The 23,279-nt window shown below is 45.3% G+C and overlaps 1 long non-coding RNA gene across 1 annotated transcript in view; it reads left to right on the forward strand.

Moving 5' to 3' along the window:
• The first annotated feature begins 770 nt into the window (after nt 1–770).
• LOC135981093 (uncharacterized) overlaps nt 771–23,279 on the forward strand; it is a 98,642-nt gene continuing 76,133 nt past the window's right edge. Inside the window, exon 1 of the long non-coding RNA XR_010598058.1 lies at nt 771–2,199. This is a non-coding gene — a long non-coding RNA (uncharacterized LOC135981093). The remainder of the gene's footprint in view (nt 2,200–23,279) is intronic.

The raw sequence follows: 23,279 nt of genomic DNA on the forward strand, positions 1-23,279 counted from the left end.
TCAAAAAGGGACCATGGTGGCTCCGCTCAGTGCTGCTGACCGGGCTGTTAAAAGTCCAGTTGGATGCGCAGCAGAGCTAAGCCAGGCTCTCTGACTGATCTGGCTCCCTGCAACTCGCAGAAGTGGCCGGCATGACTCTGTGGCCCCTAGATGCAGATGCAGTCAGGGAAGCTCTGTGCGCTGCCCCTGCCCCAAGCACAGCCTCCACAGCTCTCATTGGCCAGAAACCTCAGCCCATGGGAGCTGTGGGGACAGCACCTGTCGGCAGCACACCCCACACAGAGTTGCCTGGCCATGCCTCCGCCTAGGGGTTGGATATGGCGGCCACTTCTGGGAGCAATGTGGAGCCAGGGCAGGCAGGGAGCCTGCCTTACCTCGCTGCACCGCTGACCAGAAGCTGCCTGAGGTAAGCGCTGCCTGGCCAGAGCCCATCCCCCAACCCCCCTGCCACAGGTCGGAACCCCCTCCCGCACCCAAACCCCCTCCCAGAGTCTGCATCCCCTCATGCACCCCAATCCCCTGTCCCAGCCTGAAGCTCCCTCCCACACCCTGAACCACTCATTTCTGGCCCCACCCCGGAGCCTGCAGCCCCAGCTGGAGCCCATATCCCAACACCTGCCCCAGCCCAGTGAAAGTGAGTGAGGGTGGGGGAGAGTGAGTGACAGAGGGAGGGGAGCTGGAGTGAGTGGGGGGACAGGGCCTCAGAGTAGGGGCAGGGCCTCAGGGAAGGGGCCTGCAGGGTGGGGACATGGGGTGGGGGCTGCTCTTGACCCCCCTCACCCCGGAAAGGTAGAGGGTCTGCAGCACGGCTCCCCACTGCAGTCCACACGGCTCTTACCATGGGCAGGATGCTGCCTCCCAGCTGAAGCTGGGTCCAGGTAAGAGCTGTGTGGGCAGCTGTGGGTTGTCTTGGCCCCTCCTGCCCTGGATGGGGCCCCGTGGGTTAGGGACACAGGCCAGGGGCTGCTTTCGACCCCCTCCCCTCATCCCAGGCAGGTGGAGAGTCTGCAGCTTCTGGCCCACTCCGGCTTCCGGCTTGGCGGGGGGGCCTTGGGGCCTTGGGCAGAAGAGGAGGGGTGGGGATGGGAGGCCCTGGCGCCTGCCCCCCCCACTTTTGGGCAGGCTCTGCCCCCCCTTGGAGGGAATCCAGGGTTAGCCCTACAGAAGTAGAGTATATGGGGCTCCATGCAGCCTCCACACCTTGAATTCCCTGCTGTATGTGCTCTCTGTTGTCTTAGCTACTGCTTCTCCAGACACAGCAAACCAATAATTAACCACATGACTGTAGGTTATTTGAGGGAGTTCTCTGTCATAGTTGCATTTTTGGTTGGTTGTTTTTTGGGGGTGATTTTGGTTTTCCCCCCGTTAAAAATACAAAGTGGGTTTTTGAGCCAGGCTCAGGCTGGAGTGTTAAAATGTTAAAAAGAGGGAAATGTTTGGTGCTAGTGTGGTGGTGCTAAAAATGAAATGCTGCGGTGCATGCTGGAGGAGTGAATTGCCTGAGGGAATGGTGCTAAAAATGCTGGAGGGATGAAGCAGATGGGAGATTATATGGGAGAGGGATAAAATGGCTGGAGGTGAAATGCCTTGAGAGGGTGCTAAACATGAAGTGTTGCTAGGTGGAATGCTGGGGGCAGGGGTGCTAGCAGGGTGAAATGCTTAGAAGAGGGTGCTAAAAATAAAATGCCAGTAATGGGGTGGGGATTAGAATTAAATACTGGTATCTTGCTCTGTCCCCTTCACCCCTTTTCTGGCTTTATGTATGCAAATTTCCAATCTACTGGTTTTTAGGGATGTCAGCAGGTATGCATTAGCCAGAGTGGTTCTGCCCTATAAAGTCACTCTTCAAGAATGACACAGTGAGTTCCATATATTCTGTCTTGCTGATTCCATATCAAATATGCTCAGCTTGCCAGTAAAAGGAGTTTTCTTTACCTAACTGCCAGTTCTGCAAGCTCAACCTGGATTAACTCCAGCTTGTGCATCATTGCCAGTAATGAAGAGCAGGTAGGCCAAATTATGTCTTGAATGACAGCTGTGCAGCCCCATTGTCTACAAATTAAGCCCTCTGGGACATCTTTGCAAACCTATGTAAGTCTAATGGGCCTGCAGAGGTGTAGCTGAGGACATATGGATCTGAGGCTTGTAGAATCTTTATCACTAGTGGAAAGAACTCAGCTTGACTCTCTGGAGCACAGGGTAAGTTTGTGGGGCTTACAGTTGGGGCGGGAGAGAAGGACTACTAGTCTTTATTTGCCCAACTAGGAATATTTGAAATGGATATCAGTGAAACACAGTGACTATGAAGCCACCCTAAGCCATTTTTTTAGAGTCACAATTTCTGAAATACTTTGTTGTTTAAAAGGTGGAGTTGGACTTAAGTTTACCTCTTGCCTGTGGATGAATTGCACCTGCTTTCAAGGACTTTGAGGACTAAACATTTATATCTCAAAGACCATAGAATAGGGGCAGTTGAGAAGGTGTCATGTAAAAGCTGATAATGCACTCTGATGATGATGATAAAAATTATGATCACTGACCAGGGCCGGCTCTGGCTTTTTGGCCACCCCACGTGGGGGGGGGAAACCTGCGGCACGGCTGGAGCCAGGGTGCAGGGGGACTCCCTGCGCTGCAGATATGCCCTGTCTAGCGGGGGGAGGAGGAGGGAGTGGGGGGGGGGAGAGAGAGAAGCGGGGCGGCCAGGGCTTCAGCTGGGCACTGCCACGCAGCCCCGCCGCCTGCTGGGAGGGCTCTGCGCTGCTCCGTTTGGCTGGGAGGGAAGGACGCGGGCTGCCCTGCCGGGCTTGCTGCAGGGCACTCCTGTCCTCCGCGCCAGAGCGGAACACCACCCAAAAAAAAAAAAAGCGGTCCTGCTGCCCTAGGATTGGGCGGAATGCTGCCTCCTACAAGCTGCCACCCCAAGCACCAGCTTGCTCGGCTGGTGCCTGGAGCCGGCCCTGTCACTGACATACTTCACAATGAGCTGAACTGTGAGCAGGGTTTAGTGAAATTTTCTGTGCATAAAATACCTCGGTTGGGTTAATGTATTGTACTTTCTCAATTAGTTGTAATGAGATATACTTAACTACATTAGTGGAAACTTAATATAATTATTGGATGTTGTATTGGAAAATGCGTAGTAATCTGAAGTTGCTTTCAGCATTTAATGAGATTTCCTCTTTCATTCATTCATTCATTCATATGTGCCCTTTGGCAATAGGGCTCAGTACATGTTGAAATGTGTTGGTATGAAATACTTTCTTTAAAAAAAAAATGCTATGGGGGTCCCAAGCTGTCTCTCAATTGCCCCTGATTTTTAGGGACAAGCTTTATTCGGTCTTTATTTTCTCCCTTTTTATCACAATGTGTGGCCTGTCATAAATGATAACGTTGAATTTCTTTTCCTGCTGTCAAAATGTCACCTAGCATATTGCTGAGGATGTCTGAGAAAATGATCTACGTTGTATATGAGAGCTCATGCTGTTTTTATACAGATTTTAAAAACAAACAAAAAGCCAAAAGGCCACTGTGAATTTTTGTTGTACAGAGTCATATATTTGGAATTTAATTGTGGTTTGTGAACAGGTCTCCTGACCTATTACAGACCGTTTAGAGGCCCCTTAGATTAGAGCTATATATTTTAGTAGTCACTAGCAAAAATATATTTATAGAAACACGTCACCTCTAACAAGTGCCACATTTGATGAATAAAACTGAGGTCTTCTCTTTCTGGATTGCACTTCTTAGTGACCTTTGTCTTTTAGTGAAACTTTTGAAAGTAATTGTTTTTATGTTGTATAATATGACCCAAATATTGTATTTTTGTCAGCATGTCTAATAGGTTGCTCAATACCCTTGTTCTCTACAGGTCATTGGGCCCATTTGTGTTCAGTGATATACAGCATGAATGTTCATGGGTAGTTTGATACATCTCTAATAGAAAGTGAGTGAAATGGCACAAGTCTATTTGTGACCTTCTAGAAGTGCATCCCAGCAGAGGTGAATTGCACTTTAAGTCTGATCAATGGAAAGAGAAATTCTGGAGAAGCAAATGTTTAATTGCTGCAAATAAACTTCCAAGAGTTGGATAGTCATTTCCTGTTAATTAACGTTCTAAAGCAGATTAAACTTTTGTATTACATAAATTATTGGGGAAAGTGAAAGGTCACCACAAGCTTTTTTTTTTTTTTTTTTTTTAAGGAAAACTTCTGAATAGTGTATTAGCTTATAGTTCTTTAGTGGCCTTTTCTCTGCCCTCAGTACAAAGCTCTCTGAATAAGTGATTCTGCTCAGGGCCTTTGCCTAAGAAGATGTGGAAGAAATTAAAATATTTGATCATGGTAACAAGTAAAACTATATTGAAAACTGAACACTATGGATTCTTAGCAACTTAAAAGTGGATAAATTCGTTTTTAAAAGCTTATAATTCAGTCTGTGACTTCATGAAGAAAAAGTAATCTTGAGATAAGTGTTCTCCAGTCAACAAAATTTATATAATAGTAACCTGAAAGGGCAAAAAGGGTTGGATTCAAGAGTAAGGAAACGAACTATAAGAAGTTACCAGTATCTAAGCAAGGGGAAAGTCATTTTTCCTCTTTGAACACATAATTTTGGATCCACCTGTCCAGAGCTCATTCAGGATTAGGGCCTTTCTTTCCAGCATGCATGTGGAAGCTTTGTATTGTGATTAGAGCACAAGTCTTTCTAGCTATTCCAAGGAGTCTTTGTGTGTCTGTAAGCAAACTAATTAACCTCTTTGTGCCTCAGTGTCCTCATCTATAAAAATAGATGCAACACATACATCACAGACGTGTTCTGGTGCTTAATGATAGTAGAATACTTTTAGGTCCTCAGATGAAAGGCACTGTGGAAGTACAAAGTACTGTTAAAGATTTCTCATCAGTAATACTTTGATTGTGCTCTACTGCTCTGTAAGAATAAATATGGAGTTTTCAATGCTTATAGTGCAGCAAGCTTTTGGTTTTAGTATCAATGCCTTTATTGGAAGAGTGACTTGATGGACTTTTGTGGTTGTGTGTGTGTGTGTGTGTGTGTATATATATATATAGGGATTAGTTTAAAAAAGCAAGTTTTGGTGTCTCACTTTAATTTGCCTGCCTTAGGTTAAATGGTAACTGACAACTGAGTGTCAGAGATTGTAACATTGAGAAAACTGTCTAATGGGCAGTTCTGTGGCTGGGCTGATGCAAACTGAATGCTGACGTTTTCCTTTTATGAGAAATAAGGATGGGTGGGCAGGAAGGAAAGTGCGGTAGGAAAACCATAATTCAAAAGCTGCACTGAGAATGCCAGACAACACTTAAGGGACAAAATGACCAGCTTTTATAAGTGTTTAGAGCACAACTTTCCTTGTTAAAATGTCACAGATGTTTAGAGATCCAATAATAACGGTTTACTTTAAAATGCCTCATTTCCATGTTTTCAGATCTCTTTCCAACGGCCTCATGGTAAGATTTGTACTTGGATGTGTACCCTGTAGTTCTAAATGTATTTGCACTTCTTTGATTTCAATCCCTTTTTAAAATGAATTTCTCTTCTTAAACTAGGTCTTTTTTTATTTTTACCCAATGATGACTTGATTAATTATGCCATGGTACATTGTAAGGTTTATATTTTGCTATGGACAGGCCAATGTTTGCTAAATTAGTCTTGTGGGTATTTATATTAGGACTTTAAAAAAGCCTTAAGACAGAAGTTGAACCAGGGATTTGGCAGTCTGTTGTCTATTGCAGCCCTAAATTTAATCTCCTATTGTATGAAGCTAGTATTCATCAGAAGCCTATATACTGGTGTACTGTATGCCTGACAGTTACATAAAGATTGTCTGTCTGTACTTTATTGACAAACAAAGTGAATAGTGCAATTAACTGGCAATGTAGAAGTAGAAGGTGAAACTAATTAAAAGTTCTAGGACCAGGAATGAAATCCTGCTCCCACTGACTCCAGTGGGGCAAGATTTCATCCCAGAACAGGTGCCAGTGGCAATGCTGAGACCCTTATGAGAAGCAGGTGGGAGGGAGATGGCTAACAACTGCACATCCAGTTTCTGAGGGAGACAAAAATTGCCAGGGAGTGCTAGGAAAAAAGTATAGCAGTGGGAATAGAAAAGAAGTAACAGGATATAAATCACGTTTTTAATCCTTTGTATTGCAACAGTTTGGAGATAAGAGTCCTTGAATGGATCATGGATAGCAGAATCAGGAAAGCTGCAGATGGAAGATGTAGAGATAAGCAGCTCAACTTTAGGAGTGAAGCATCTTACTGACCTGCAGTAAAACATGAAGGAACAAATTTACACCACCTGCCATATCACTTGCTTAAATGAGGTTCCAAGGCGAGTACATCAGTTCACTGCTTGGGTCACTGCCTAATACTTAGTGGAAAAACAAGGGTAGTAATGTAATGTTAATTCTTTTTGTTTCAGGATACTGACTTTGATCCAGGGGCCCTTTCTTTCACATACACAAAACCACATGATCATTAAATAAATGTCAGAATTTTTTCCCCACCCCCCTTTTATTTTTATTTTACAAGGCCGTTTTGGTTGGCCACATGCTGGGTCTCTTCACCCATTGCAGCACTTAGCGAGAATGCTGTGGCAGAAAGATTGGGCTTATGAATTTATTTTCATCATGTTCAAACATCCACATCATGGCTTTGTACCTGACCAGCTGGAATTAAAATAAAATAAAAAATAAGCACATTGCAGCTCAGCAGGAGTAATCTTGCAAAGTTACAGTTGAATGCAAGAATTACATATTAGGAGATTTTTAGGTCAGGGTAATCAAGCTGTAGGGTTTCTTTTTTTTTTAAGGCCTCTTGTCTTTAATGAAAGATGGTATTCCTGCCATTTCACAGACCTCCTAAGAGTTATCAGATGTGTAAATAGCACGAAAATTGGCAAACCTGAACAACAGGTATCTGTGTGTGTTTGAGTGCACCAGGCTGCAATGCTAAGAACCAAATTTTCCAAGTCTGCATATGAGGCAGAGCTTCACCTGGATGGTGTGTGTTTTGAAAGGTTTAGGAGGGCCAAAGATGGCTGAAAGTCAGACCAGAGCTGTATGTGACCAGTGTCTGAGACAGATTTCGGTGCACTCATCATTGCAATTTTGTGCCCTTTTATGCTGCCCTCTTCTCAAATCCTGCTGCCCTGGCGTAGCTGCAGTTCAGAATATGAACTCTCCACCTTTCCTCACCCCCGGAGCTACTGCAAGTTATACTGGAAGGTGGTCTAGTCAGCTCACTGTCTGGGCACAAGCCTGGTTGTGATGGAGGGGGGTTAAGGGTGTATTAAGTGAAAGGCAATATAAAAGTCAGGCACTGGGTGGATGTTGCAAGTTGTAGAATGTGCAGGAGATAAATGAGTTGGCTCAGCTAGTTTCTTTAATTCCCTTTTCCATACACCCAATGTCCTAAGTATAAGGCCCTCCTTTCTCAACTAGGTAACATGGTGATGGCAGAAGGGATCTGACTCAAGTGTCAAATTTTTCAGATCATTAAAGAAGTTTTGAAGTGGGTTGTGTTGGGAAAGAGAGGGCAGGGACTGGAGAGCAGGAGTGGCCTCTCATAGACTTTTCTTCATTCCAAACAAACCATGGGAACCTGCTGCCAGACACTGTCTTTGCCCTGAAACCAAGGGCAAGGCTGTGCCACCTAGCACATGCAAACTTCACCTAGGATCTGATTTTTCTCCAATAAAATGCCATCAGGACCACAAAACACTCTGCAATCAACTCATTTTAACTTTGGTCTTTTAGACTAAGTTCTTTGGGCAGGGGCGGCTCTGTTTTTTTGCTGCCCCAAGCACGGCAGTCAGGCAGCCTTTGGTGGCACGCCTGCGGGCGGTCCGCTGGTCAGGCGGATTCAGCGGTGTTTCTGCAGGTGATCTGCCGGTCCCGCGTCTTCGGTGTACCTGCCACCGGATTGCTGCCAACGTCGTGGGACTGGCGGACCACCGCAGGCATGCCGCCGAAGGCTGCCTGACTGCCGCCCTCACGGCGATGGTGCCTGGAGCTGCCCCGTCTTTGGGGTAGCAACTGTCATTTACTTCATCATGTGTGTACAGTGCCTAGAACAACATGGTCCAAATCTGGTTGAGATCGTTAGGCACTGCTGCCATGTAAATAACAAACATTAATCACCATCACCAGCTAGCTTAGCCAACATGCTCCCAGGCATCTGATCCCGCTACAGATACTGAAGCACCTGACAGCTTTTCTGTAGCTGCAGGCTCTTAGTGTGCAGGGTTAGTTTTTAGAAGACTGGGCCATCCAGTTACCAACTTGTAGGAGGAAGAACGTTTGGCAATTCTTGAACTGCAGTAGAAACATTCAGCACTGACTGCTGTGTTTGGGGCGGCAAAAAAACATAGAGCCGCCCCTGCCCAAAGAACTTAGTCTAAAAGACCAAAGTTAAAATGAGTTGATTGCAGAGTATTTTGTGGTCCTGATGGCATTTTATTGGAGAAAAATCAGATCCTAGGTGAAGTTTGCATGTGCTAGGTGGCACAGCCTTGCCCTGGGTTTCAGGGCAATGACGTGGTCTTTCACAGGAGCAATGCACAAGACAAGCAATTCGTGCCCAAGGTGTATAATTGCTGCTAAGCAACAAACAGATTTGGCCTTTTTATGTACTGGTTTAAAATCTGATAGTTTTATTTGAAAAGTTTTCTATTATTGCTGTGCATTAACAAACATTTTGGGGACCAGAGGCTGCTGCCAATGAGAGAGAAAGGGGAGGACTCTTACCTTTTGCCTTTGCTCCAAGCTGATCCATTCCTGTAGCAACTCAGAGTTACTGACTCTGACTTTTGGGGGTAAAAGTTGAGAAACTGAGTCACAAGTCCACCCAATTTAGGATTAATCGTTTTATTAATTTCAGACAGAATAATTGTCACGTATAATGTCTGGACATGCATTTGACAGATGAATAATAACAGACAAGGCAGAATTGATAAATGGGCCCTAGTTTCCACATTTTGGGGCACCAGGAAGTTCTTTCATCTTCCATGACGATTGTTGCCTTCTCTGATCCACTGGTCTGGTCCTTTGGTCCCATTCTTCAGTTTCTGGTCCAGAGTTTCTTCAGTTTGGGCCCATGGTCACTTGGGTCCTTTATACATTTCTCCATTACAGATTACTTCATCTTTATCCAATTTGGCTTTTAGCACATCATCCCTTTGGATTTTAGGTAACCTGTACATTATGCATGCACAAGCTTCAGTTACCAAACTTCTGTCTTTTTCCTGCTTGGTTTTGCAGTTTCTGGGTCATGTCATTTTATGTCAACTTGCCCTGGCTCTTCCCAGAAAAAGGGCAGTGGATCCATATCTTTACATATAATGATATCATTTACCATACTTATTTTTTCCAACACATGTTATCTTGTCCTGTCATCAATAACATTTTAAGCAGATTAGCAATTCCATGCAAAAGAAGATTTGGCAAAACCACATTTAGGTCAGCAAGGACTTGGCCTAAGTGTTACCTCATCTGCACTTATTCAATATACTTCGTTACAAATAATTAAAATATAAATTAAGAAGGCTTTTAATTTTACCATTTATCAGTCCTTCAGTTATATTTCAAGGTTATAAGTCAGTACATGTGTATTATCTTCTTCCGCCCCCAATAGATTAAAGGGTAGGGGGAGTTATAGAAGATATTGTTTAATGTCAACATTTCTTATCTTAAAACATGGTTTTGTTTTGTTTTTTTTAATTCAAAGTCCAGTTTTGTGTTTGAATCATTACAAAGAAGCTTAATTAGAAATTTTCCCATGACTGCATTTTGAGGGGTGCCTCAGTTTTAGGGTCTTGATATTTAGTTGCTTTTAATGGTACCCCAACACTGGCCATCACTTCTTTACAAGGTGAGGGGTGGTAATGGAACAACACTTTTGGGTGCTTAACTGTGTAAACTTAAAGTCAAGAAATGTGAGGATTAAGTTTGAACATACAACCTTAATTATTTAACCCCTTCATCTTTTCTTAAATGTGCACATGTAAAAAAATGCTGAGTACATTCTCGATCTGCAATTTAAGTGCTCATTGCATTGTTAAAGTCAAAGCAATTTGTTTGAAAACAAGCAAACGCACAAGTCCTCAGTTATGACTAAGGCCTTGTCTACACTACGAGAGTAGTTCGATTTTACTTGCATCGAATTTTTGGAATCGATATTGCAAAGTCGAACGTGTGTGTCCACACTAAGGACAGTAATTCGACTTTGTGAGTCCACACTAACGGTGAAAGCGTCGACATTCGAAGCGGTGCTTTGTGGTCAGCTATCCCACAGTTCCCGCCGTCCCCTCTGCCCATTGGAATTCTGGGTGTAGCCGCAAAAGCCTTCTGGGTAACAAAATGTGTCCAGGGTGCTTTTGGGTAACTGTCGTCATCCGTCCATCACTCCCGCCCTCCCTCCCTGAAAGCGCCGGCGGGAAATCAGTTCACGCACTTTTCCAGTCATTGACAGCGCGGACGCCACAGCACTGCGAGCATGGAGCACGCTGCGACCATCGCTGCAGTTGTGGCCGCTCTCAACGCCTCGCAGCTTATCATACAGGTTTCCCTGAGGCAGATGCAGAAAAGTCAGGCGAGGAGGCTACGGCACCGCGGTGATGGCCTGAAGTCTGAGAGTAGCACAGACCTCTCAGAAAGCACAGGACCCAGCGCCGAGGACATCACGGTGGCAATGGGTCATGTTGATGCCGTGGAACGGCGATTCTGGGCACGGGAAACAAGCACTGAGTGGTGGGACCGCATAGTTCTGCAGGTCTGGGATGAATCCCAGTGGCTGCGAAACTTTCGCATGCGGAAGGGAACTTTCCTGGAACTTTGTGAGTTGCTGTCCCCTGCCCTGAAGTGCTATGACACCCGGTTGCGAGCTGCACTGACTGTCCAGAAGCGAGTGGCCATAGCCCTCTGGAAGCTTGCAACGCCAGACAGCTACCGGTCAGTCGCGAACCAGTTTGGGGTGGGCAAATCTACCGTGGGGGTTGTTGTGTTGCAAGTAGCGAAGGCAATCGTTGATGTACTGGTGCCAAAGGTAGTGACCCTGGGAAACGTGGAGGCGATCATAGATGGCTTCGCAGCGATGGGATTCCCAAACTGCGGTGGGGCCATAGATGGAACTCACATCCCTATCCTGGCACCGGACCACCAGGCCACCCAGTACATTAACCGAAAGGGATACTTTTCCATGGTGCTGCAAGCACTGGTGGACCACAGGGGACGTTTTACCAACATCTACGTGGGATGGCCGGGCAAGGTTCATGACGCTCGTGTTTTCAGGAACTCTGGTCTGTTTAGACGGCTGCAGCAAGGTATTTACTTCCCAGACCACAAAATAACTGTTGGGGATGTGGAGATGCCTATAGTCATCCTCGGGGACCCAGCCTACCCGCTAATGCCCTGGCTCATGAAGCCCTATACTGGCGCCCTGGACAGTGAAAAAGAACTCTTAAACTACCGGCTGAGCAAGTGCAGAATGGTGGTGGAGTGTGCTTTTGGCCGTCTCAAGGGGAGATGGAGAAGCTTACTGACTCGCTGTGATCTCAGCGAAACCAATATCCCCGTTGTTATAGCAGCTTGCTGTGTGCTCCACAATCTCTGTGAGAGCAAGGGGGAGACCTTTATGGCGGGGTGGGAGGTTGAGGAAAATAGCCTGGCTGCTGATTACGCACAGCCAGACAGCCGGGCGATTAGAAGAGACCAGCGGGAAGCGCTGTGCATCCGTGAGGCTTTGAAAGCTAAGTTCCTGAGTGAGGAGGGTAACCTGTGACTTTAAAGTTTGTGTACAGAGAAGCTGAACCTGCCCCCGTTTCTTTACCCAGTTAATGTTGACTATCCTATCCAGTTACATACCCCCTTCAGCCCCCTTCCAACACACGTTTCGAAATAAAAATAGTTCTACTTTGTTAATGCACACCGTTTTCTTTAATACTGTTTTCGCGGGAATTTTTTAAAACTGGGACGCAGACTGTGGTGCGGAGCGGGTGTAGTGTAGTGACGCGAATGAAGCTTCTAAACTCAAGGATTGACAGGCTCCGCTGCGGTGGGATGGTTGTTTCAACGGAGCCTGTCACCCCTCCTGATCGGGACTGTGTGTATGGGGGGGCTATGTGACTTTGTGGCAGGGGGAGGATGGTTACAGATCCCCTGCTGCGTGGCTCTGTGATCCTGCATAAGGACCGCCGCTTAAGATCTGTAACTGCCCTCCCCCGCCACAAAGTCACAGAGCAACCCACCCCCCACCACATAACATGAAAACCACCTCCCAGAGTAACCAGGGTAACTAGTCACTGCATCACTGCACTGTGTATGTGCCCTGCTGCTGTACCTGCCCCCGCCTGTGTACCCTGCCAAAGGTGACTGTCCTGTCCAATTACCAACCCCCTTTCCCCTCCTCCTCCAAAAGAACATGATTGAAACAGTAGTAAACAGAAACGTATTTTTTATTATCAACTACACATGGAACTGGGAGGTGAAACTTGGACGGGGGCTTGTGTCAGGCGGGAAGGAAAGAACTTTTCAAATTTTGGGGAATGAGAGCCTTCTACTACTAGAGCTCTCTGCAGGGGTGGAGTGAGAGTTAGCACGGACTCTGCCGCCTCTCCTTCTTTGCACTTTGGGTGAGGTGGGTATGGGACTTGGTGGCGGGGGAGGGCGGTTAGAGAGAGACTGCAGTGGGGCTCTGTCCTCCTGCCTCCGTTCCTGCAGAACATCCACAAGGCGCCGGAGCGTGTCTGTTTGCTCCCTCAGTAGTCCAAGCAGCGTTTGAGTCGCCTGCTGGTCTTCCTGCCACCACCTCTCCTCCCGATCCATGTTTGCTTGGTGCATTTGGGACAAGTTCTCCCGCCGCTGGGTCTGCTGTGCTGCCTGGGCTCGGGAACAGGCCGTAAGCTCCGAGAACATGTCCTCCCGTGTCCTCTTCTTCCTACGCCTAATCTGCGCTAGCCTCTGGGAGTGTGATGCCAGGCTAGGTTGTGAGACAGTCGCAGATGGGGCTGTGGAAATGGGAAAAAGGGAGTGAATTCCTCAGAAAGATAAATGTAGTTGTGAACAAAGAACATAGTCTTTCTCTGTGAACAAGACTATGCACAGCACCTATCACATGCGCACTCAGCACAAGGTCGAATTCTCGGCCTTCGCATTCAGTGCCTGGGGTCTTGCACAGCACATTTGAGAAGCGGGGCAGCACAACGGAATTTCTGTTGCAGGCAGACATGGTAAGCCGTAGACTTGTGGCAGTGTAAAACTTTTATATTACCACTGGCCTCATTTCACATTTAAAGCAATGTCAGTCCCTGCTGCCAGCAATCCGGCAAGCGGGAACTCTGCCCCTGTCCCAACCCCTTGCGGCTGTCCCCGGGAACGATCCCTTTCGGCTGCCCCTCTCCCGCCTCCACCGCGTGGCTGCAAACCAGCGGTTACAGTTCTGTAAAGGAACGGGCAAGCAGTCCCAACACTAACATTCCCCTACCTAATTCAAAGCAGGTCACCATGGGCGACATCACCCTGATGAGGATCTCTGAGAGCGAGAGAGAGAGAGAATGGTCCGGGAAAGCCTCCAAAGACCAGGGCCGTATGCCGCCCTGCTGTGCAGAGCAATGATTCCCGAGTACTTGATAGTCTCGTGGCGCGGCAACGTGTCGTACTTCGGAGGACCCAATAAGGCCGCTCTCCCCAGGAACCTCATGCAGCGGCTTTCCAATTACCTCCAGGAGAGCTTCATCGAGATGTCCCAGGAGGATTACTGCTCTATCCCCGGACATATAGACCGCATTTTATTGTAGCTGCACTAGCAGGGACTAAACAGAAGAGCGGCTTGGGCAGGACAATCACGGAAAACCGGACATTGCTAGATTTTTTTTTCAAAACTTGCACTGCCCATGACTGAACCGTTAAGCGCCTAGGGCAAAGTAATCATGAACAACCCATTCTTTTAATTGTTAATATTCCTGTTCTGTTAAAAATAAATGTTTAGATGTTTACAACACTTACTGGCTGATCCTTCCCCAGATTCTGTGTCCGGGGTAACGGCTGGGGACGCTTGGTAGGGGATCTCTGTAAGGGTGATGAGATCCTGGCTGTCGGGGAAATCAGCGTTGTGAGCGCTGCCGACTGCCTCGCCCTCCTCATCTCCTTCCTCATCTTCCCCGTCCCCTAACATGTCCGAGGAACCGGCCGTGGACACTATCCCATCCTCAGAGTCCACGGTCACTGGTGGGGTAGTGGTGGCGGCAGCACCGAGGATGGAATGCAGTGCCTCGTAGAAACGGGATGTCTGGGGATGGGATCCGGAGCGTCCGTTTGCCTCTTTGGTCTTCTGGTAGCCTTGTCTCAGCTCCTTGATTTTCACGTGGCACTGCGTTGCATCCCGGCTGTATCCTCTCTCTGACATGTCTTTAGAGATCTTCTCATAGATCTTTGCATTCCGTTTCTTGGAGCGCAGCTCAGAAAGCACGGACTCATCGCCCCACACAGCGATGAGATCCAAGACTTCCCGATCAGTCCATGCTGGGGCCCTCTTTCTATTCACAGACTGCACGGCCATCACTGCTGGAGAGCTCTGCATCGTTGCCAGTGCTGCTGTGATCGCCACGATGTCCAGACAGGAAATGAGATTCAAACTGGCCAGACAGGAAAAGGAATTCAAATTCAAATTTTCCCGGGGCTTTTCCTGTGTGGCTGGTCAGAGCATCCGAGCTCGTACTGCTGTCCAGAGCGTCAACAGAGTGGTGCACTGTGGGATAGCTCCCGGAGCTATTAGCGTCGATTTCCATCCACACCTAGCCTAATTCGACATGGCCATGTCGAATTTAGCGCTACTCCCCTCGTCGGGGAGGAGTACAGAAGTTGAATTAAAGAGACCTCTATGTCGAACTAAATAGCATCGCAGTGTGGACGGGTGCAGGGTTAATTCGATGTAATGGCGCTAACTTCGACATAAACGCCTAGTGTAGACCAGGCCTAAGTGTGTCACATTTCTTTCAGATATACTTGGATTTCAAATTCTTTGGGTCAGGACTGTCTTTTTGTTCTGTGGTTGTTCAACACTTAAAACAATGAAGTGGGATTCTTGGGTGCTACAGTAATACAAGTACACTTCTACCCCGATATAACGCGACCCGATATAACATGAATTCGAATATAACTCGGTAAAGCAGAGCTCCAGGGGGGCGGGGCTGTGCGCTCCAGTGGATCAAAGCAAGTTCAATATAACGTGGTTTCACCTATAATACGGTAAGATTTTTTTGGCTCCCGAGGACAGTGTTATATCGGGGTAGAGGTGAGGTAAATAATATATTTCTAACTTCAGCAGTTTTTGTCATAGCCAGCTCTTTAAAAAAGTGTGGGTAGAACATCTTTTAAAAATGAATGTGTTTTGTTTCCACCCCCAATGAATTCAGATGGCTGGAAGGATTTTGTTTAAGCTTTCTGGAAAAAAGTCATTTTAGATCAGAAACCAAGCATGGAAAACTTCATCAGACATATGATTATGTGAAAATGGCAGGGGGGTTATAGTGGAAACCAGCTTGCAATCTACACTCAGTATCATAATTAGTATAAATATGTATGCATAGCCATATTTGTTGGACACTTTAAAATATTTATGAATTGATTTCCCTTTCCCCATTGTTCATAATGTTTTCTAAAAAGCCTGAAATTAAATGAAATAAAAAAACAAGGCATTTTTCTCTTAGCTGGTTCCAGCAAATAGGTCTGTGTAGCCTGAGATTTGAAAGGCTTGTTGCCCATCTATTTTCCTTTCTGTGTTTGGCATTTTACCCATCATCATTATCTGATCTGAGAGGCAACATCTGTACTCTATCCATATTTGAATTAAAAAATTGGGGGGGAATAAACATAGGAGATTGGCAAAATTGAACTTTCATGAAGTTTTGTAACAGAGAAAACTTTTCAGGCATATGTGTGAATAATTTCTGGGGAGCCATAAAATGTCCTCCAGGCTTAACGTTTGGTATAGAATCATAGGAATATAGGGCTGGAAGGGACCTCTAGAAGTCATCAAGTCCAGCCCCCTGCACTAAGGCAGGATCAAGTAAACCTAGACCATCACTGGTAGGTGTTTTTGTCAAACTTATTTCTAAAAACCTCCAATGACTGGGATTCTACAACCTCCCTTGGAAGCCTATTCCAGAAATTTACTACCCTTATAGTTGGAAATATTTTTCCTAATTTCTAACCTAAAACTCCCTTGCTGCAGATTGATCAACTGTTTGCCATGTCCACTGGGGCTTCAGTGTCCCTTTTTATAACAACAGTCTTCAAATATGTTAAGGGCTATCAGGAACCTCCTCAGTCATCTTTTCTTAGGACTAGACATGTCCGGTTTTTTAACCTTTCCTTACAGGTCAGGTTTTCAAAATGTTTTATCATGTTTGTTGCTCTCCTCTGGACTTTTTCTCCAATTTTCCGCATCTTTCCTACAGTGTGGCACCTCGAATTGGACACAGTACTCCAGCTGAGGCCTCACCAATAGTGAGCAGAGTGAGAAAATCACCTCCCGTGTATTACAACATTCCTCTTAATACATCCTGGAATGATATTAGTCTTTTTTTCACTTCTGCGTCATATTTTTAACTCGTATTCAATTTCTGATCCACTATAACCCTCAGATCACTTACAGAAGTACTATAGCCTACCCAGTTATTCCACATTTTGTATTTGTGTTTGGTTTTTCCTTCCTAAGTCAACTACCTTATGCTTATCTCTATTGAATTTCATCTTGTTGAATTCAGACCAATTCTCCAATTCGTCCAGGTCATTTTGAATGTGTGACAGACCCAGACCAGTGGGGTACAGGAGTCTGGTCCTATTGGGATCCAGGATGTGGGCGGGCAAAGCCCACCCACTGCTAAAGGATCTCCCTCAGCCTAAGGGGGGGTCCACAGGGCCTGGAGACCAAAAAATTATGGGGGACAACTAATAAAAGAACAGGGACAGGAGTGCGGTCAAAGGGTCAAAAGAAGGGAACCAGACGGGGACACGGAGCAGAGAACCCCGGACAGCGCCCACTGCTCCTCGAAGGCATCAAGGGAGCCAGTGGACGCCGCCCAGAGGAACTCTGCCCGGATACGTGAACGAACGGAGGACCGTAAATAGGCCCCACAGTCACAGGAGACTCCATCAGCCAACCTCCTCTCCCTGGTTTTATAGATGGCCAGTTTTGCTAGGGCCAGGAGGAGGTTGACCAGGAGGTCCCGTGACTTTGTGGGGTGATGGATAGGGAGTGCATAAATAAAAAGGTGAGGGGAAAAGTGCACCAAAATTGTAACAAAATATCCTTGAGGAGCTGGAATAGGGGCTGCAGCCTGGCGCACTCTAGGTAAACATGCGCCAGCGTTTCCCTCATGCTGCAGAAGGGGCAGGTGTCTAGGATAGGGGTAAACCGCGCCAAGTACACGCCCGGGCTCACGGCTCCGTGAAGGAGCCGCCAATTTATGTCCCCGGTGGGCTTCAGGATCAGAGTAGAATAAAGGTTGGCCCACCGGGGCTCCTCACCCTCCAGAGGTGGCAGGAGGTCCTGCCACTTCGTATCGGGGCGGGACGCGAGGGTGAGGACATGAAGAACATGGAGCACGAGCGTGTATAGATGTTTCCTTGGCATGGTCCGGAACAGAACCGGCTGCAGATCGTGCAGCCGGCTCATAGCGAAGGGACGGGGGGGAGGGCGATTGGGTCTACGGGGCAGGGGCCCGATGAAAAGGTCTGGAGGGCTTGGAGTGGAGGGTGGGCGGGGCGTGCCCTCTCGCAGGACCCGGTCGAGATAGTCCCGAGCAGTGGGTGGTAAAGCGGCCCTCACCTCCTGAAGCACGCGCCAGGGAGTACAAGGTCTGGAGAGCCCCATGTGCTGAGCGAGCATCAGGGGATCCAGCCAGTCTCCCCGGTTGTAGTCCAGGAGGTCTCCGACTTTGGTGACTTCTGCCAGTACAGGAGTCTGGTAGAGGGCAAATATACTGGTCACTGGATGAGTAGTTTTCTGTTCCCTGAGTGACCAGAGAAGGGGCTGCACTAGAGTAATCAGGAACCGCTAGAACCAGTTAAGGCAGGCAGGCTAATTAGGACACCTGGAGCCAATTAAAAAGAAGCTGCTAGAATCAATTAAGGCAGGCTAATCAGGGTTTTAAAAGGAACTCACTTCAGTTTGTGGTGCAAGTGTGAGGAGCTGGGAGCAAGAGGTGCAAGAAGCTGAGAGTGAGAGGGTGTGCTGCTGGAGGACTGAGGAGCACAAGCGTTATCAGACAACGGGGGGAAGGTCCTGTGGTGAGAATAAGGAAGATATTTGGAGGAGGCCATGGGGAAGTAGCCCAGGGAGTTGTAGCTGTCATGCAACTGTTACAGGAGGCACTATAGACAGCTGCAGTCCACAGGGCCCTGGGCTGGAACCCAGAGTAGAGCGTGGGCCCGGGTTCCCCCCCCAAACCTCCCAATTGACTTGGACTGCGGGTTCTTCCAGAGGGGATGGTCTCTGGGCTGTTCCCCAACCCACATGGTGAATCTCTGAGGCAAGAAAATCTACCAATAAGCACAGGACCCACCAAGATAGAGGAGGAACTTTGTCACAAATCTAAATCTTGTCCTCCAAAGTGCTTGCAACTTCTCCCAGCTTGGTGTCATCTACAGACTTTTTAATCCAACTCTCCACTACACTATCCAAGTCATTAATGAAAATTATTGAATATTACCAGACTCAGGTCTGATCCGTGTGGGACCCCACTAGATATGCCTTCCCAATTTGCTATTGAACCATTGATCATTATTCTTTGAGTGCAGTTGTGCACCCACCTTGTACTAATTTCATCTAGACAAGATTTCCCTGGTTTGCTTGTGGGAATGTCATGAGGGACTGCATAAAAAACCTTACTAAATCAAGATCTGTAATATCTACTGCTTTCTCCCTTAGGCCAGTAACACTACCAAAGAAGGAAATTGGGTTGGTTAGGCATGATTTGTTCTTGACACGTCTATGCTGACTATTCCTTATAACCCTCTTATTCTCTGATTGCTTAGAAATTAATTTTGTTCATTTGTTCCACTATCTTTCCAGGTATTGTAGTTAGGTTGACTGATATACAATTCCCTGGGTCCTCCTTGTTCCACTTTTCAAAGATAGGTATTATGTTTGCTCTTCTCCAGTACTCAGTCATCCCCCATTTCTTCTTGAAGAGAATGGCTAATGGTTCTAAGATTGCTTCAACTAGTTCCTTAAGTGCCCTCGGGTGAATTTCATCAGGATCTGCCGACTTTAATACATCTAACTCATCTAACTATTTTCTATCCTGTTCTTTCCCTATTTTGAGTTGCATTTCCTTCTTGTTGTTAATATTAATTGTGTTAAGTGTCCGATTACCATTAACCAGTTTATTGAAAACTGAAGCAAAATAGGCATTAAATACCTCAGCCTTGGCATTAAATACCTTGATGTCATTAGTTGTTAGATCTCCTTCCCCACTAAGTAGGGGACCTACACTTTCCTTGTCTTTCTTCTCTTATTGATTTTTATGTTCCTTGCTAGGTGTCTCATTTTGTGCATTAGCCTTTCTGATTATGTCCCTATATGCTTTTGCTATTCTTTTTGTACTCCTCCTTAGAAAGTCATCCATGTTTCCACTTTGTTAATTCCTGTTTGATTTTTTTTTTCAGGTCATCGAAGAGCTCCTGAGGGAGCCATATTGGCTTCTTACTGTTCTTCCTATCTTTCCTTCACATTGAGAGAGTTTGCAGTTGTCTTTAATATTGTTTCCTTAAGAATCAGTCAGCTCTCCTGAACTCCGTTTTCCCTTAGATTTTCTTCCCATGGCATACAGTAAAAGATTTTTGAATTATAAGATGATAGAAAAGGAAGAGGAAGCTTTTAAAATTATTTTTCTAACTCCAGATGTGACTCGATCTGTAATGTAGTTTTGCTGCCACTGGGACTGTTCTCTGAATACACAACAGGCACGGGGCTTGTATCATGACGAGGGGAACAGGAGTCAAAGGGCCACTGTTCCCTGGAGGGGCTTTTATTGACAGCATACCAGTGGAATAGGGAATACAGGAAGTCAGGCTGGACCATCTCACACATGTGAACAGAGCAGTGCACAGGATTTAATAAGTTTCAGAGTAGCAGCCGTGTTAGTCTGTATCCGCAAAAAGAAGAACAGGAGTACTTGTGGCACCTTAGAGACTAACAAATTTATTAGAGCATAAGCTTTCGTGGACTACAGCCCACTTCTTCGGATGCATATAGAATGGAACATATATTGAGGAGATATATATACACACATACAGAGAGCATAAACAGGTGGGAGTTGTCTTACCAATTCTGAGAGGCCAATTAATTAAGAGAAAAAAAACTTTTGAAGTGATAATCAAGCTAGCCCAGTACAGACAGTTTGATAAAAAGTGTGAGAATACTTACAAGGGGAGATAGATTCAATGTTTGTAATGGCTCAGCCATTCCCAGTCCTTATTCAAACCGGAGTTGATTGTGTCTAGTTTGCATATCAATTCTAGCTCAGCAGTCTCTCGTTGGAGTCTGTTTTTGAAGTTTTTCTGTTGTAATATAGCCACCCGCAGGTCTGTCACTGAATGACCAGACAGGTTAAAGTGTTCTCCCACTGGTTTTTGAGTATTTTGATTCCTGATGTCAGATTTGTGTCCATTAATTCTTTTGCGTAGAGACTGTCCGGTTTGGCCAATGTACATGGCAGAGGGGCATTGCTGGCACATGATGGCATATATCACATTGGTAGATGTGCAGGTGAACGAGCCCCTGATGGTATGGCTGATGTGATTAGGTCCTATGATGATGTCACTTGAATAGATATGTGGACAGAGTTGGCATCGGGGTTTGTTACAAGGATAGGTTCCTGGGTTAGTGGTTTTGTTCAGTGATGTGTGGTTGCTGGTGAGTATTTGCTTTAGGTTGGGGGGTTGTCTGTAAATTTAATAAAGTTCCATTTGTTCAGCTTAACCTGCATTCAGCTTCACCCTTTGTGAATGAAACAGGGCAGTTTAGCTTCCAGAACCATGGCCCCAGCATCAAGCACTCTTCTCCAGTAGCAAAGGAGAATTAAAAATACTTGTTAAAAAACTGGTGCTTTTATGTACAGATTAGAGCTGGCTTGAATTCAGTTTAGCAAAACATTTTGCCATTTGTTTTTGTTCTGCATTGAAACGAAAACTAGACCTTTTGAAATTTTCCATGGAAAAAAGAGACCCACACCCCAAAATAGCCAGTATCTCATTGTTTAGGGCACTCATCTTGGATGTGGAAGTCCCTGCTTTGCCTGATTCAGGACTCTCACCTGGGTATTGTGCATCCCTGGGCTATTGGCTATTCTGGAATGGGCCTCTGTCTGACCAGAAATTCCATTGTGGGCTGAGAAACCTTCCCTACAAGATGTTCATAGAAACCAATATATTTCTGTGAAAACTTGTTTGACAGATTAGCATTTTCTGACACAAAATGTTTGATATAAAATTCCCAACCAGTTCTAGTGCTGATCTACAAAAGCTAATCTTTGATCTGCAATAGGAAAGGAGGGACATGAGTGGCATAATCTCAGCTACAGAATCATAGCTAAATAGCTCATCTCCTGTTCTGGGGGCAGTTTACTAACCTCAAACTAACACACACAAAAAAAGTGACGTTATTGAAAATGGAGAAAGACTTAACCATAATAATGTGAAAGTTATTGCAGAAGGAGAGGGAAAAGGATGAATTTTTAAGGTAGTTGAAATATCTTTCACAGCACCCTGGAAGATCCAGAAATTTTCTTTTAAGATTAATTGAGTACATAAAGCCCTGTTTTGCACCTTCATCCCTCCAACTGAGAAACATCTGGCTTTGAGATATTGGAGAACATAACTGTGCTGATAAAGAGAAGATTCTAGGAGCAGCAAAGATGATTTAACATTTGTCTTATGAAGGACGTAAATTGTCTGTCTTTGATAATATTTCAACTTTAAACTATTCCCCTTTTTTAATTGTCAAACAGATAATAGCGGCAAGAAAGTTTGAAATACAGACAGTGATTTCCTTTCAAGTTCTTCAGTTACAAAGGGCAAACTTTGACCATTAAATTATGTGAAGATGGGCAAGAAACTTTTATATCTGAATATCCGAAACTATCTAAGTATTTCAAACTGCTGAGGCCATCTGAGGGCAATAGCAAAGAAAGTAGGCACTGATTAGATACAGATAAAGCCAAACTGGATCCCACCAATTCAGCAGAATCCTTGAAGGTACCAGAAATGATTTTCAGCTAAGATTTTACCTCCAGTCTTTTAGAGAGAGACATTTTTATTCTTCTATACAGTCACTCTGTTATCTTAAGGCTAATATGAAGTTATTTCTCTCATGTAAATTATAATGTGGAAAGAATTTTTATATTGCTCTGTGCTTCATAATATGGAACAAGGATTTTATATTGCATTATGGAAACACTATCAGAAAGAGACTAAAATAACAATAAATACCTTCTTGAATTGATGTTAGAAAGAAGGGGGGATATCAGTACCACATTGATTTTCTTTTACATATTGACTTGGGAGCAGCCAATACATAGACTTTAGTTACATTATTTTAAGATGTGTGTAGGAGCCAAACATGTCTACGTCTCTTCCCTTGTATTCATATTGATTGAGGTATGTGTCTAGACCACTGGAAACTCATTTTCCTTCAGTGTCATGCCATGTGTTGCGTTTGTAGATCATTCTTTATGTAGAGATCCTTTAATTAGTAATTTCAAAATATTCTGTAATAATTTGAATGGGATTAACTCTACTCCAAATGTTAGTTGAAAATGATTTATGGAGTGACACTAAATCTATATTACAAAATAGTGTAAAATCTGTATTGTAGAATAGCATGGCTCTCATTTGGGATGACCTGCATAACTCATCCCTAGCATCATTTCTCATGTGCAATGGGAATATTTCAAAATTATGCCACACTGTTATGTATTCTCTTTCAAGAAGCTCATATAGACATAATTAAGTATATAAAGAAAACCTGGCCTTGTAAACTTATATGAAATGACTGGGTGTGATGCTAAATGCTAAAATCTAATGTTAATGAACTTCTAAGGCTGAACTATCACACACTCAAAAGGCAGTAAATTGCAACGGTTTAGGTGGCTGTCTTAACATTAATTCAGACATAGTGCACACCCTATACCTCATAATGCCCATTATTCACATAACAGTGTGCATGGGGTAAGGTTACGGACAGTCTTTGTGATT

This window comes from Chrysemys picta, chromosome 2, assembly GCF_011386835.1.
Source record: "Chrysemys picta bellii isolate R12L10 chromosome 2, ASM1138683v2, whole genome shotgun sequence".
NCBI classification, from domain to species: domain Eukaryota; kingdom Metazoa; phylum Chordata; order Testudines; family Emydidae; genus Chrysemys; species Chrysemys picta.